Source organism: Sciurus carolinensis, chromosome 1 (assembly GCF_902686445.1).
Source record: "Sciurus carolinensis chromosome 1, mSciCar1.2, whole genome shotgun sequence".
In the NCBI taxonomy this organism is placed as follows: domain Eukaryota; kingdom Metazoa; phylum Chordata; class Mammalia; order Rodentia; family Sciuridae; genus Sciurus; species Sciurus carolinensis.
The window spans coordinates 194,475,501-194,491,805 of NC_062213.1; the positions used below are offsets into that span (position 1 = coordinate 194,475,501).

The following is a 16,305-nucleotide window of genomic DNA, read 5'->3' on the forward strand; positions in this document are numbered from 1 at the left end:
AAGCAGAACTCCCCATCCTCCCACTTCTTTTGCTTTTAAAAAAAAAAAAAAAAAATTATATACAGGGACACTGAAAGGCCTTGCATTGACCAGAAGGACAAAGAATGCTTTCATTGTCAGGGTTTAGCCCGAGCCGGTGTGCAGCCTGTTAGGCCTGCACTAACCCTTTTTCTCACCACCCCCAGTTTCATTGTTCATACTTGGTGCAGCAGCAACTGTATCATTTTGAGTGATTTCTTTCCTTATTTGAAAATAAACAGTAGGAAAAGAAAAATCCAATTTCTTGCAAAGAAAAATGGAATGCAAAGCTTTTTCTGTTATTAATTTGGATAAAGTAAATACCCTGTTAGATTAAGTGCTGCAGTGTAAGACTTGGTCTTGGTAAAATTTTCCTCAGTTGTTTTAAAATATATAATCAAAATAAACAGAGCTTGGGGTGTACCTCGGTGGCACAGTGCTTGCCTAGCACAAGGCCAGGCACTGGGTTCAAACCCCAACACCACGTTTGTGCGCACACACCCAAAGAAAAAAATTCTTTTTATATGATTGTATTTCATTCAACTTTTTGTTGTGCTTGATACTCATCTAATAAATATAAGAATCTTTCACCACATTATTTATTTGTTTCTAGTGCTGGGGATTGAACTTGGGGCGCTTTACCACTGAGTTACATCCCCAGTTCTTTTTATTTATTTATTTTTTTATTTTGAGACAGGGTCTCGCTAAGTTGCTCAGGGTCTTGCTAAGTTGGTGAGGCTGGCTTTGAACTTGGAATCCTCCAGCCTTAGCCTCCCGAACTGTTGGGATAATAGTCCGTGGTACCCAACTGTTGCCCTTGTCTTACACTTTTCTTATATAGAAGTAAACCATCAAGATGAAATATAAGAGAGAATATAGGAATTGCTCTTAGAGGTCTTTATATTAGCATTGGTTTATTGTGTGCCTACTGTATGCCAGATACTGAATTAAATGCTTTAAGTAAGTTATAAGTTTCATTTAAATTATACATCTGCTCATTTATTTATTATTTTTTTTTTTTGGGGGGGGGGTACCTGAGATTTAACCCAGGCACAGTTTACTACTGAACTGCATCCCCAGCCCTTTTAAAAAATATTTTATTTTGAGACAGGGTCTCACAAAGTTACTTAGGACCTTGCTAAATTGGTGAGGTTGGCTTTGAACTTGCAATTCTGTCTCAAGCCTCCTGAGCAGCTGAGATTACAGGCGTGTGCCTCTGCGCTTAGCTGTACATCAACTCTTTGAAGTAGATGGTGTTATTGTCCTGATTTCTAGTTTAAGAGGCACATGCTTATAGATGTTAAAAATAACCCTTCCTGGCAGTGGAAGAACTGGAGTGCTGAGATCAAATTTGTACTCTAGATAAGTGGTTGGAATAAACTACCTCCTGAGGTCAGTGTTACTAGAAGTGTTGTAGTAAACCTCTTTGGTACAGTATGAAATTGATTTGTTTCAGTTAAGTTCTGGGTTTCAAGTTGAAGTATATTCAAGTTCTTTGAAACTTACGTGTTGGCTGGGATTGTTAGTTCTAAACGGCTCGTGTGGAATGTGAGTGCTTGAACCCTGAGTTCTCAGACTTACTCCTGGCTTGGTCTAATTACTTCCGGCACCTGGTTGATACAGACTTCTCATAATGAGGAGTGTGGTGGGTTCTTAGCTACTGTAACCTACTGCTAGAGAAAAGGAAAAGAGGACTGGGAGAGAGGAAGGATAGGGGGTCTTCACTTTCCCAGTGATTTGAACTACTCTGATGAGTGAGAGGAGGGATGGGAAGGATCTGTAGTGTAAGATCCCAAGAATAAGGTGGAGAAGGAGAATTATGACCATGGGCAAAGGCCTGCATGGAATGACTGCAGAGAAAATTACTATTGTTTCTCTGCTGAGGTATAGCCACAATTGTTTATGTACATATATATTTTTTTAACTTTTTTTTTTTTTTCATTTTAATTTTGAGACAGGGTCACTAAGTTGCTAAGGCTGGCCTCAAACTTGGAATCCTCCTGCTTCAGCCTCTGTGAGATGCTGGGATCACTGGTGTGTGCCACTGCACCCTGCTGCCATTGCTACATTTATTTTAGAATTTTACTAAACATGAGCTAGTGAAATGTATTCCCGCATACATTTCAGTTAATTCTTTTTTTTTTTTTTTTCAGAAAGAACATTAATGAGTAATCATATTTAATTTGTTATATACACAGTGTTTCTCTGTCAGTGTGAATGAAAAGCCTTTTGGATTTTTCATGACCTCATTTAATGACCATTTCTGAGTTAATGTGGCATTGCTAGATTGATGGGGTGCCCTTACTTGCTTGGTGAAGTGTGCGTCTGGCCTCCCTACCTTGATTTACTGTACTTATAGGTACTTTATTTTACGTATTAAAGGAGTGTTGAAAATTTTGCTGCTGGCATCAGAGTCTTTTTTTCTTTTAATTTTTTTTTATAGTTGTAGATGGATAGCATGCCTTTGTTTATTTGTTTATGTGGTCCTAAGAATTGAACCCAGTGCCTCACACGTGCTAGGCAAGCGTTCTGCCACTGAGCTATAGCCCCACCCCCTGGCATCAGAGTCTTTACAAGAGTTTATGGATTTCTTAGGGCATCATGTCTGCATTGTTGAGAGAGTCAGAACTATTTTAGTAACTAAAGTGAGATGTTTGTTTTTCCATTTTCATTTTGTCGATATTTTCAGTATCAGTGTTGGGTAAAACTGCTGGCATCTTAGCTTAAATCCAGGTAGTACCAAGGTGGGCTAATAATGCTAATAATGATAGTGTTGTGTTCTCCATGAATGTGCATTCTCCAAAAAAAAAAGAAAAAAGCCAGTTTTTAGCTTTCACATCATGTTTGTGATGAAATAGCATGAACTATTCATTTAATTAAATCTTGAGCCTTGAGTACATATAATTTTCAGATATTCTGTGTGATAAAATGGGAAGAATGCACAAAGCACTTCTGTAACATAGTTGTCTGATGACAAAAACCACTTGTGTAAGTTAGTTGTATACTCAGCTATGGTCTTTTAAAATGTATCATTTTTTGCTTGAAAGAATGACTGTGGTTATTCATACTTGGATATTTTACAGATACAATATTGAAAATAGACGAATGTCCCTATCTCTTCAAGAACTATTGCCAATACTAAAATTATAACTTTCAAGCAAAAATTATAATATTGGGACAAAAATTTAGAATATTGGAAATTGATATCCACCTCCATGACCTCGAGAACTTCCCAGTATCTAACAGTCTTTTCTGATGAGAACAGTGGTGATATTAGCAGGTAGGACTTTTGAGATCAGAGATATCAGGAAAAGTCTGCATAACTTCAAGTACTGATTTTTACCGGATGATTAGTGTGATGCTACTAAATCTTGCATAGGTGAAAGATTCATTTAAAATGCAACATAGATGAATTGATTTCCGTGTAACAGTGTATGAAAAGTTTGTCAGTATGGTTTGGAACTAAATTGCTTTTAACCTTTAAAACCTACCACTTGTTGGCCTGGGATGTAGCTCAACTGTAGAGCACTTGTCTAACATGTGTGAGGCCTTGAGTTTGATCCCTAGCACTGCAAAAAACCAAAAACCAAATAAAAAGAATAAAATCACTTGCTGAGTTTTGGTGTAATATTGAAACAATGCATGATAATCAGGAAAGACTATTAAAGTGCTGCTCTCTTCTCCAGCTTACACATCTTTGTGAGATGAGATTTTTTTCATAGACTTAAAATATTGCAGTGTATTGAATGCAGAAACACATGAGAAGTCAGGTGATGGGCTGGGGTAGTGACTCAGTGGTAGAGCCTTGCTTGGCATGTGTGCCTCACAAACTGGGTTTGATTCTTAGCTCCACATATAAATTAATGAATTAAGTAAAGTTCCATTGATAACTACAAATAAAAATTAAAAGCAAAAAGAAAAACGGTTCCTTAAAAAAAAAAGGGAAGTCAGCTGACTTATAATCTTCCTTTCTCGACATTAAAGAAATTTACAAAAGTGTAAAATAGTGCCAAATCCCCTCCCCCACTTGACTCTTTTTCAAAATAATAATTGTTATTTGGGTTAAAATGTTTGTTTATTATTATAGGATAGGTTAATAGATACATAAGATTCTTCTTATTTTTAACTTCTAATGTAAATATGTACGCAAGTAACCCATTGAAGCAAAGGCTGTTTATGTCTCTCAATAATTTTAGTTGTGAAGGAGTTCTGAGACGACGCAGGTTAGAAACATTGAATTAGTCTATCTCATCAAGTGAAGCTGGTTCTCTCATCTTTCCCTAATGATGTTAGTATCATGCTTTGGTCACCTGGAACATATTAGTGATTTGAGTTATGCAGACCTTCCTTAACACATTTCTTAATTCTTGTTATTTTATAATGAGATATTTAAAAATTGTTTTCTTGTAACATATTAATACTTTAGTTGCTGTAATGATTTGTTAGGGAGTGTATCAAGCAATGACCTATGTTGTTTAATTTTCACTATAACCACAAGAGGTGTAAGAACTGTTGTTCTTTTTAAGTAGACAAGAAATTGAGGTACTGCAAATGACTTGCCCATGATTATTCCACTAGTAAGTGGTAGAGCTAGGATTTTAATCATCTTGATATCAGAGTTTACATTTTAAAAAATTTTTGTTTTATTTATTTTTTTGTTTTTGACTGTCCTGAGGATTGAACATAGCCTGAACTACATCTCCAACTCTTTATTTTACATTATTTTGTCTTTTTTAAGATGTTAATAGACCTTTATTTTATTCATTTATTTATATTTATATGTGGTGCTGAGAATTGAACCCACCTCCATGACCTTGAGAACTTCCCAGTACCTAACAGTCTTTTCTGATGAGAACAGTGGTGATATTAGCAGGTAGGACTTGCCAGGCAAGCATTCTACCACTGAGCCAAAACCTCAGCCCCTATTTTCTCTTGCCTTAATTTTGAAGCAAAGTCTTACCAGGTTCCCCGGACTGGTCTCAAACTTGTGATCCCCCTGCCTCAACCTCCAGAGTGGCAGGAATTACAGGTGTGCACCACCAGGCCACATTGTTAATCAGTCACACAAAATGTTTGTCTGCATGGCCTGTTATTTCTTAGGTTAATCATTTTTTTCCCCTTCCTTCCCTTTTTTTCCCTACCTCTTTTGGTGGTGGTTCTGTGGATGGAACACAGGGCCTCAGGCATGTGAGGCACATGCTTCACAACTGAGCTACATTCCCAACCTCTCTTCTTAGATTTAATAACAGTTGTACCTAAAGTAGCATTTACTTATAATATCTTTTATGTTCTGTCATCTCTTTTTCTTTGCATGCAAGGGTTCTTCCCTATGTTTTCCTTTTCTGAGTATAGCTTGGAGGTTAACAAAGGGGACAGGAAAAAGATCAGGTGAGCTGGGCACATACCTGTAATACCAGCTATTTGGGAGGTGGAGGCAGCAGGATCATAAATTTAAGGCCAACCGTGGCAACTTAGTGTGAGACTCTGTCTCAAAATAAAAAGTGCTAGGGATGTAGCTCAGTGAAGTATTTGCCTAGCATGCAAAAGGCCCTGTTCAATCCTCAACACTGCTTGTCCCGTCTCACCTCCAAAAAGTATTTCCCGAAAAATGACCCAGATGGATTCAGTATGTTTAAAAAAAAAAGTTTTAAAAATTGTAAGTTATATTCTTTGGAATTTTTCAGATCTGTTGCATGTAGACACTGGTTAACTGATTAGTTAAAGAAAGACAATTTAAAAATTAACTCTCTCATTGACTGTTTTGGCTCAGGCCTATAATCCCAGCAGCTTGGGAGACTGAGGCAGGAGGATCTCAAGTTCAAAGCCAGCCTCAGCAACTTAGCAGTCCCTAAGCAACTTAGTGAGATCCTGTCTTAAAATCAAAAATGAAAATGGACTGGGGATATGGCTCAGTGGTTAAATGTCCCTGATTAAATCCCTGGTAACCCCCTCCCCTGCAAAACAAACAAACAAACAAAAAAAACGAACAGAACAAAACAAAAAACCTCTCCGTCTGGGCTTGGTGGCATATAGCTCAGGAGACTGAGGCAGCAGAATTGAATGCTCAAGTTCAGTCTGAGCAACTCGGCAAACTCCTGTCTTAAAAATTAAAAAATATAAAAGACTGGGGATGTAGGGCAGTGGTAGAGTACCTGTGTTCAATTGCCAGTACCAAAATATATACACAAAATAAAAGATCCAGGTGAGTGTCTACCATATTCCAAGGAAGTATGCATCCTACCTAATCTTCATGATAATTCTGTGAGACAAATTATTTCCATTTTATGAAGAAACAGGTTTGGTGAAAGGTGAAGTGACCGCCAATTTAGGAAGTAAAGAGATCAAAATTAAAAGTTAGATCTTATTTTTCCCAAAAGCAAATACTTTCCATTCGTCTGTTATTTTCCAAGCAACATAGAGTCAGCAGTTCTTTTTCTGTCTAATTTGTTTTCCTTTTTTTTTTTCCCCTGTGTACTTTGAGGTTCCTTCCTTAACCTAGATCCTCTGAGTTGTCATGTCTTTTTTTTGCCTGATCTGTGGTGACTTCAGCTGGTGAGGCTGCCTAGGCAGGATTTTCACGGAGGATTTAGATGTTTGAGACAATGTCTGCACTCTGCTGGGAGATATTGGTCTGGCTTTGGTGCCACATCCTTTTTTTCCAGTTTTCACATGAGAGAGTGGTCCTTTGGGTCATTCAGACAATACTTATTTTGGCAGAGTAATACTTACCCTAAAAGCCTTTAGCAACATAAAAAGAGAAGCTGCTTTAGAAATAATGATGAAACAGTGCCTAAATAGTGTTCTCTCATCTAAGATACTATTTATTGAACACCTACTATGTACATACTATGTAAGTACCTTCTAGCTTCTGTATAATCATTTAATCTTTCCAATAATTCTTGGAGTCATTAATTTCTGTCTTTTATAATTAATAAATATAATAACTGAGACTAAGTGAAAAGGAAAATGTAATCTCTTGTTACAAACTAGGACAACCAGAAATCCAATCCAGGTAGTAGTTTGGAGTTGAAGGAATTAAAACTAGAAGAAGGGAAGATATTTCAGGTATTGGGAGTTGGAAGAGTAAACAAATAGGAAAGTTGCTGATATTTTTTTTATTTAGGAGATTTTTTACTTTTGGGAGTTCAGAAAGTGGGATCTCAAGTAGTCATGACAGTCGAATCACAGGGTTTGAATTTGGAGGTAATTTGCGGAGGAATTGTTCATTGATGACCACAGTGTTGTTCAGGAAGATTGGTCTAAGAATGTACAGTGTGAATTGAAGATGAAAAGATATCAATTGGGAAAATCCAGGCAACTATTACAAATAGAGGCCACAAGACAAGAAATGAAGATCTGAAAAGGAGTGGGAAAGGGAAGGTGAGGATGGCTTCTAGAAAAGTTGTAAAAGTGGTATAAGGAGGACATTGAATGAATTTTGGGGTTAAAAATTGTACACCAAGCAATTAGCTTGCGCATTATTTAGTAATTTGGTAGTTGCTGAAGTACACTGGAGGTGATGTAAGTGTACACACACACACACACACACACACACACACACACACTGTGTGTGTGTGTGTATATATATGTATTATGTACTTGACAATATATTCATACCTGTAATCTTGAGAACCAAAGAAATTAGTTTGTTTGAATCTCAAGACTCTTTCTGTCTCTAGCTTATGTTCTTGTACAATACTGTTCACCTATCCCTATATCTGTCTCTTGGCATGGCTGAATTTGTGTGAGTTAAATGCAGTAATGATGTGACTCTGTATGACCCACATGTATACATTGCACTTTGTATATACATAATCAGAAACTAGACAACCCTACTAATTTCCAGGTTATTAATTCTAAAAGGAAGGATTCTTTATTTATGTAAATGGGATTTACTTAACATTTGCATTAAAAATAATTTGTCACTTTTGCATAGTCTTTCTTGAGCCCGTTTTGTCTTCCTTCTAGTTTAGTCAAATAGTAACTACTCTAATGAACAGGTGTATTTGGGGCAGTTTCTACATCTTAAAGTAGCCACTTTATATTTCAGTAAGTGAAAATTAATATTTCTGTTAACTTTCTTTTCTTTCTTTTTAGGGGGGCATTATCAGGGATTGAACTCAGAGGAACTCAACCACTGAGCCACATCCCCAGCCCTGTTTTGTATTTATTTAGAGACAGGGTCTCTCTGAGTTGCTTAGTGCCTCACCATTGCTGAGGCTGGCTTTGAGCTTGAAATCCTCCTGCCTCAGCTTCCTGAGGCGCTGGGGTTACAGGTGTTTGCCACCACACCTGGCTGTTAACTTTTATCTTCAGTAGGCCTATGATAAACATCATTTAACTTAGCAACTTGTAATTATATGATAAAAAATTCATACTGTACAAGAGTGTATACAGTGAAAAGTGAATCTTAGTTCATTAGTTATCTTTCTCAGAGATAGTCATTGTTGTCAGTTTTTTACCTATTCTTTTTGAGATCTTATTGTAACATAAAACTTTATAAACATTTGAAATATACAAAACCGCCACGTTTATTGTAAATTTCTAGGTATAAAGCAGCTGTAGAAATTGTTCCTAGTTCTTCATAGCATACAGTGGTAAATTTTAATGGGCATTATAGATTTTAACCCTGGTTTTATGATTTCTATGCTGTTGTAACCTAGGTAAGCTGAGTTTCAACTTCTGCCTCTTTCTTTTTCTTTTTTCTTTCTTGGTACTGGGAATTGAACCCAGGAACTCACTCATGCTAGGAAAGGAAGCACTCTACCACTGAGTTATATCCCTAACCCTTTTTATTTTATTTTGAGATAGTTTGTTACTAGGTTGTACTATCTGACCTTGAATTTGTGATACTCCAGCCTTAACTTCCCAGGTAGCTGGGATTACAGAAATGTGCCATCATAACCTGGCTAGCTTTTGCCTTTTAACATTTTTTAAGACTTATCATGTATTCAGAATTTTAAGCAACTTTTTCTCTTTTAAAATAGGCAGAGAAACTGTATAAAACCTAATTAAACAGGCATAGGTAATAAATATTGTGCATCTACATTGCCTACATAAAATTTCTTTGAGTCAGAAGGATTGCAAGTTCATGGCTAGCCTTGACAACTTAGCTAATCCCTATATAAAAGTAAATTAAAAGGGCTGATTCTGTAGCTCAGTGATGGAGAATTTGCCTGTCATTTGCAAGGCCTTTGGTTCAGTCCCCAGGACTAAAAAACAAACAAAGGAAGGAAGGAAAGAGCAAGAGATATTTGATGTTTGATACTAGAATAAGAAAGTATCTTGAATGCTTACTTGCTTCAGTCATCAAGTTTGGTGAGAGGCCAGCTCTTCCTTTGCCTGAGTTTTACTGGAACCTTCATGTTAAAAGCAAAGGATACTGAGAGAGAGTCTGCAGAATCGAAGCAGCTTTCATGATTATGTGTTCATGACCCTATGGCATTGTTTGATTTGAAGCATTACAAACTTTAGGAAACATTTAGAATCTTCTTCTGGGATCAGTACTGGCGATTGAACTTTACTATGAGCTCCATCCTAGCCCTTTCATTTTTTATTTTGAGATAAGGTCTCAATAAGTTGCTTGAGGGCCTTGGTAAATTTTTGAGGGCCTTGAACTTGGGATCCTCCTGCCTCAGCCTCCTGAGCAGCCGGGATTACAGGTGTGTCACTGTGCCTGTAGAACTTTTATATGCCCCTCTGTGCTTGAATATTATATAACAAAATACATTAGAACTGAGGTTTTTTTTTTTTTTTTTTTTTTTTTTTTTTTAATGAAAATGTCTGATGTTTTTTGCTAAGGTGTGGTATTGTATTTGTGAGGATGAAGAAAAGTTAGATCATTTAAGTACCTGGATCATTATGTAGATACCCTTGAATTTATGTTTAGGATGCCTTCCTTAAAAGTGACATTTGGTTGTTTTAGCATTTTTAGATTCTTAAATTTGAACATATGACATTGATTATATTGTTCTCGAATTTATAGAAGAAAGTCATCTTGACTATATTCATTCTACATAAGAACATGATAATGCTGAAGCACTTTCTGTTCAGTGCTGTTTTTATTACGACATGCCTCCCTTTCAGAGTTTTTTGTTCAAAAGAAATGCAGCTGACTATTGTAAGAAAGAAAACATCTTTCTGGGAATTGGGTGTGTCTACAAAGAGAAAGAAAAACATGGGTTTCCCATATCTCAAAATTGCCAAATAAAATAACATTGACTTCATATGGACCTGTTTCCTAAGAAATTGTTTAAAGTTTCATTTGTGGGATTTTTTTTCCCCCTCAGTATGGACATTTTAATGGAAGATAGGCAGTAAACTATAAATGATGTAAAGTTTATATTCTCCTTGTTGATCCTATTTTAATCAAAAGGTAAAGTAGCCCAGTTTTTGGCTTGTGATTGGAATCGACTTCTGTTGTCATGTTTGTTCATTGTGCAGTGGAGGGCCTGCTGGGAGATGTACTTGCAGAATGCCTTTCAGCTGCTGTGGTCTGTGCGTTTACAAGTAGATGGAGCAATCTAAAATGTTTGGGTTCTTCTTTGATCTCATTAAGGATTGCTGTGGAAAGAAGAAAGAGGATTATGTTTTCCGAGTGGTCTTGGTTAGTATTTTGTATTGTTATTTCTGTTTATCAGATCATTGGTTTAAGGATGAAAAATTAGATTGAATCAAAAATTTTTTACTTGGGGTAGGAATCTTCAGAGAAAATTTTGCTAAGGAAAGGAATGTTGACTTTCCCATAATAATCCTTGCTAGCTAACCTGGTGGGAACAAGTATCTTCAATAAATAGATCTTTTGGCATAAGACAATTATGTGAATTATTTTGACTAATGACACTAGTTATTCAGATACACATAAGAAAAGCAGTTTTGTTCATCTGATGCCCCTCCCAGGTAAACTTCCAAGAGTTGAGCTCTGTTGCTGTTATTCTGCATCTCCTAAGCTGCTCACCTTGGGAAGAGCTGTTAAATCAGAATGGACACATTTCATACCAGAAGGAAATTCTTTCAAGAATTGAATATCTCTTTTAAGTTCACCATCCCATGGGTCAAAGATCAGTCTGTGTTTTTCATAATTTTGTCAATTCTGGAACAGACAGCACTTTTTTTTTTTTTTTTTTTTGCTTTTGTGTTTGTATGTTATGGTATGTGTCAGATACTTCCAAAGACTTACTTTGCTTACCACACCTTTCATTCAAGCTTTTCTAAGGTCTCAATTAGGAGAGCTCTTGGTGCTTTTAGGGAATTACTTAGCATCTAGGAGAGTTGTCTTAAAGGCCTTGCCCCCTGGATAGTCCAGAGAAAGGAAAAAAATCACGATCTTTTTGGAAGTGCTTTATATAATTAACATTATCACAAGCCTTATTTTGTTAAGTGATTCTGCATTCTCATAAACTGTTGTTGAGGAAACCAGTTTGAAGAGGTTAGTTACTTTCCCGGAATAATCTAGCTAGTAAATGATGGATCTGGTGTTCAGGTTTTGGGCTTTCCTAACTTTGAAGTTCATACCCTTCCTAGAGTGCCCTTGTTTGACAGTAGTTAGGAATGAACAACATAGTCTCCAAGTAAATCAAATAGTTCATTTTGTCCTAAAATATGTCTTATGTTTATATTCAGCGACATATCAAGGATTTTATTGCTTATGGTATTAAATTTTCATTGCCTGTTTAATAGGAGCCTGAAATTTCTTGTCCTGAACCCTTTTTCCTGGAAGATCACACTCTTAAGATTGACTCAAAAGTTAACTTGTATTGGCATGTTATATGAAAAAGCGTAATTTGAGAGAAAAAGTCCACTGTTTAGGTGTAGATTGTTTGCCAGTAGTAAGGAAGAAACAGAAATATGCACCAAACATAGTAGTAAATGATATTTTGAAAAAATTCTCTTAAATTTGCTGTATACAACTGCCGTAGGGCACACACCTAATTCTAGCTACTCAGAGAACTGAAGCAGGAGGATCACAAGTTTGAAGCCAATCTGGGCACCTTATTGAGATTCTGTCTGAAAATAAAATAAACTTTTTAGGACTTGGATGTAGCTCATTTCTTGCCCAACATGTGCAAAGCTCTGGGTTCATCAGGTGCACACCTGTAATCCCATCCTCTGGGGAATCTGAGGCAAGAGGTTTTTCAAGTTCAAAGCCAGCCTCAGCAATAGTGAGGCGCTAAGCAACTCAGCCAGACCCTGTCACTAAGTAAAATACAAAAAAGTTGTGGATCTGTGGCTCAGTGGTTAAGTGCCCCTAGGTTCAATACCCAGTGCCAAAAACAAAACAAAAAAACCCAAACAAAACAAAAAGCTCTGGGTTCAATACCTAGTACTCTAAGAAAAAAGTCTATTGAATTATTTCATTTGAAATAACTTGAAATAAGAACTCACTTCAGAGAATTGAGTAGATTTGAATATGAATTGATTTGCTTCATCAGCAAATATTCATTTTAAGAAATGAAAATAACATGGGTTATTATGGCTTTTGGTAACTTTACATTTTAAAAGTTTTACTTTAATATTTGTTATACTGTGTTAAAACGGGCCACACAATTTTTGTTTCAATGAGGTATTAATCCTTAAGGTTACAGTATTATGGGAACTGATACATACATATGCATGCTCTGCTCCTCACATCAAGTACTAGGAACTATGTAAATATTTCTCTTTTCACTCTGGTTATCGGGAAGCTCAGAGCCAAATTGATATTCAGTGTTTGCAATATCATGGAATTTTGTAGCCTACTGGTTATTTTTCTGTTTACTTATTTACTTTTATTGCAGTATTCTCTTATGTATGTCCTTTCTAAGTCACCTTAAATCTATTGTGGAAAAAAACCAAAGCATCAATAAAATAAAATAATGGAAAAATACTGCCCCCTTGAAAGAAACAAACAAAAAAGACAATAAAACCTTGTAGTTTTTTTAAAAAAAGATTAAAATTTTGTTTCTTTAACATACTGATGTGTTGTAGTTTAGGCTTCATTTTCAGAAATTAATAATAGAATGAAATATTCACCTTACTAGACTTTACAGTGTCCTACCTTGGAAAATTTTAATGAAATAATAAAATGACAGCCTCTTTTATCTGCCTTTTTTCCCACTCCACTCTAACAGTGACCAGCGAAATAGTATTTATTTGTGTTTACATATGTTAAGAGAAGTTTCTTGGTGTCTCTGTTTTATGTTTGAGTCAGGATCTTGCTAAGTTGCTTAGAGCCTTGCTAAATCGCTGAGACTGGCTTTGAACTCGTGATCCTCCTGCTTCAGCCTCTCTTGCTGCTGGGAATACAGGCATGTGCCACCGTGCCTGGCAAAAGTTTGTTGAATAACAGGTGGTTATGTTTTATTTAGGAGTGCATCTCCTTTACATGGTGCTTTATGTGATTAAATAATGAGAAGATCTTAGCCATGTTTTTATACTTACAGGGAAGAGTAGACATTTTCATATTTTGAGGTTTTTTTTTTTTTTTAAGATAGAAATGTCATGCTTTTGGTATTTGGTGTTTGGCCATGGTAGTGGTTTTGTTTTGGTTTGTTTTTTGCGTCATTCATTTGCCCTTTTTACCCAGCTTTAAGGATTGTGTTAGCTTCTTTACTCATATGCCTGCCTACTTTAGTAGTGACAGTGAACATTGATGCTTAACCTTAAACCTGAGAAACAAGTTACTTACTGAAGCTGTATATATCTGATTAAAATTGAGCATTAATTATTGTTATCTAATCTTTCTGTGACTGTATAGGAAAATAGGGATTAGTCTCCTTCTTTGAAAAAAAAGTTACAACTTATATGATGGCCATGACAATGCTTATGGTATCACTTGTTTCACTAACAAAAGTGTACATTTGATAAACCTATTAGCTATGTGACTGTGTTGTGAAGTGCTGTGCTCCGGAGGCCTAGAACTCATATCCAGCAAAACTTATCTGATAAAACTTCTAAGTGTAAATGCTAGGCCACTTTAAAAATTAATGTTTTAAAAATAACCATAATAGCTAACTTTTTTTTTTTTAACTGAACCCAGGAATTCTCTATCACTAAGCTACATCCATAGTCCTCTATATTTGTATTTTGAGACAGAGCCTCGTTAAGTCATTTTTCTATTTTCTTATTTGCTGGCCTGGAACTTGTGATGCCTCTGCCTCTGATTCTGAGTCAATGGGAATATAGGTGTGTGCCTCCACATCCAGCTGGTAGCTAACCTTTACTGAGGTTTATTATATACCAGGCACTGTTATATGCCTTAATATAGTGTTTTCATATTTTTTTAAATGCTGAGGATTTTTTTTAAACCAAGTCTGTTAGGGTATCATAGCTCGTATGGTCTGAAAATTTGTTCTCTTGTTTTCTGGAGGACCGACAGGTTAATTAGCCTTGTCTGGGTGTATCAGCTGTAGTATGAAGGGGGAGTGGTAAGGCCACAAGGCTGACTTCTCTGAATAGTGATGTGGTCCTTGGACACCCATCAACCAGTGTCTGGTGGTATTCCTCCTCCCTCAGTGGCCATTGCTGTGCAGAGTTCTTTGCTTTGCTGAGACTCCTTTGTCTCACTGTGGGGTCCTTTGCTTTCTTCCTTTCTAATGTGTGGGTTTTTTTTTTTTTTTTTAATTCTTTGTTAGCAGGGATTGAACCCAGGAGTATGCAACCACTGAGCCATAATCCCAGCATTTTTTTTTAAATATTTTTTTTAGATGTTGATAGGCCTTTATTTTATTCATTTATTTGTATGTGGTGCTGAGAGTTGAACCCAGTGCCTTGCAAGTACTGTACTATTGAGCCATAACCCTAGTCCCCCAGCATTAAAAAAAAAAATATTTTATTTGAGACAATGTCTCACTGAGTTACTTAGGGCCTGGCTAAATATTGCTGAGACTAGCTTCCAACCTGTGATCCTCCTGCATCATCCTCTGGAACTGCTGGTTTTATAGGTGTGTACCACGGCACATTTTAGGCATTTCAGTTGCTTTTCTGTTACTCAGTTTGTTGACTGGGGCCTACACTCAAGGCAAAGCCTATAGAAAAAAGGAGGACAAAAACAGATAAACGCCCCCTACCCCCCCAAAAAAAAAAAAATACACCGTCATTCCCCCTTGTGAGACATTGACCAACTTTGTTCCACAATCTGCCTTTTTGGTGTACTTTTCAGAGTCCCCATGCGTGTTATTCTGTATGTCTGGAGTTTTCAGTTGTGAGAAAAAGAAACTGTACTGGGCTTATTCAATATTAGCTAGGTCAAAAGCCTCCATTCTTTTTATTTATTTATTTATTTTTTTCTTTTGTAGTTGTACATGGAGAGCATGCCTTCATTTTATTTGCTTAGTTTTATGTGATGCTGAGGATTGAACCAGTGCCTCACACGTGAGAGTCAAGCACTCTGCCACTGAGTTACAGCCCCAACCCCAAAAGCGTTCATTCTTAAAATTTTCCTTTTGTTGTTTTTGGGCAGCTTAACCATATACAACTGGTGGCATTCTTTAGTTGCATTTTAGGCCTTAAAATTCAGTTATCACTTTAACTGGGCTTCATTTTCTATTATCTCAATTTTCTCAAGATTATTCTATTCCTTTATTTGTAATTTATGGCTTTATTTTCAAGTTTCAACCAAGTATTAATGATACCTTTTGGGTCAATGTAATAAATCATATTAGGTGAAATTTGCAACTTATTAGTTGGCTATACTCAAAGTGTGGTTTGTTTTATAGATTTCAAATGGGAGAGACTATTGGGAAACTTAGATTGGAAAATTAAGCATAGGATCAGATTCAAAATGAAATGTATCAAAATCAGCATGATGAAATTAAATAAGCACAGAATTGATCCCAGTGGTGTGGGAGGCTGAGGCAGAAGAATCACAAGTTAAAGCCAGCTTTAGCAATTTAGCAAGACTTCCCCCCTCAAAAAAGAAAATTTGAAGCATTTTTATAGCTGATGAATTAATTGTGATTCTTCATTTTGTAATTGTATATATTTATTGGGTACATTTAAAAAATTTTAGTATATGTACATGAGTAATGAATGATCAAATCAGAATTATTAGCAGTTTCGTAAGCATTTGTCATTTCTCTGTGTTGGGAACCTTTGAGCTTTTCTCTGCTCGTTCTTTTTTTTTTTTTTTTTTCCTGAACTGGGGATTGAACCCCTGGGGAACTTAACTACTGTGCCACATCCTCAGCCCTTTTTATTTTTTATTTTGAGACAGGATCTCCCTAAATTGTATAGGGCCTTGCTAAATTGCTGAGGCTGGCCTTGAACTTGTGATCCTTTTGCCTCAGCCTCCTGAGTCACAAGGATTAC

The 16,305-nt window shown here is 36.3% G+C and overlaps 1 protein-coding gene and 1 long non-coding RNA gene across 31 annotated transcripts in view; one reads left to right on the forward strand and one right to left on the reverse strand.

Moving 5' to 3' along the window:
- Positions 1 to 16,305, forward strand: part of Eif4g3 (eukaryotic translation initiation factor 4 gamma 3) — a 294,208-nt gene that overhangs the window by 54,086 nt on the left and 223,817 nt on the right. The window lies entirely within an intron of this gene.
- Positions 9,891 to 16,305, reverse strand: part of LOC124965802 (uncharacterized) — a 65,556-nt gene continuing 59,141 nt past the window's right edge. The window contains exon 3 of the long non-coding RNA XR_007105232.1: positions 9,891 to 10,581. This is a non-coding gene — a long non-coding RNA (uncharacterized LOC124965802). The remainder of the gene's footprint in view (positions 10,582 to 16,305) is intronic.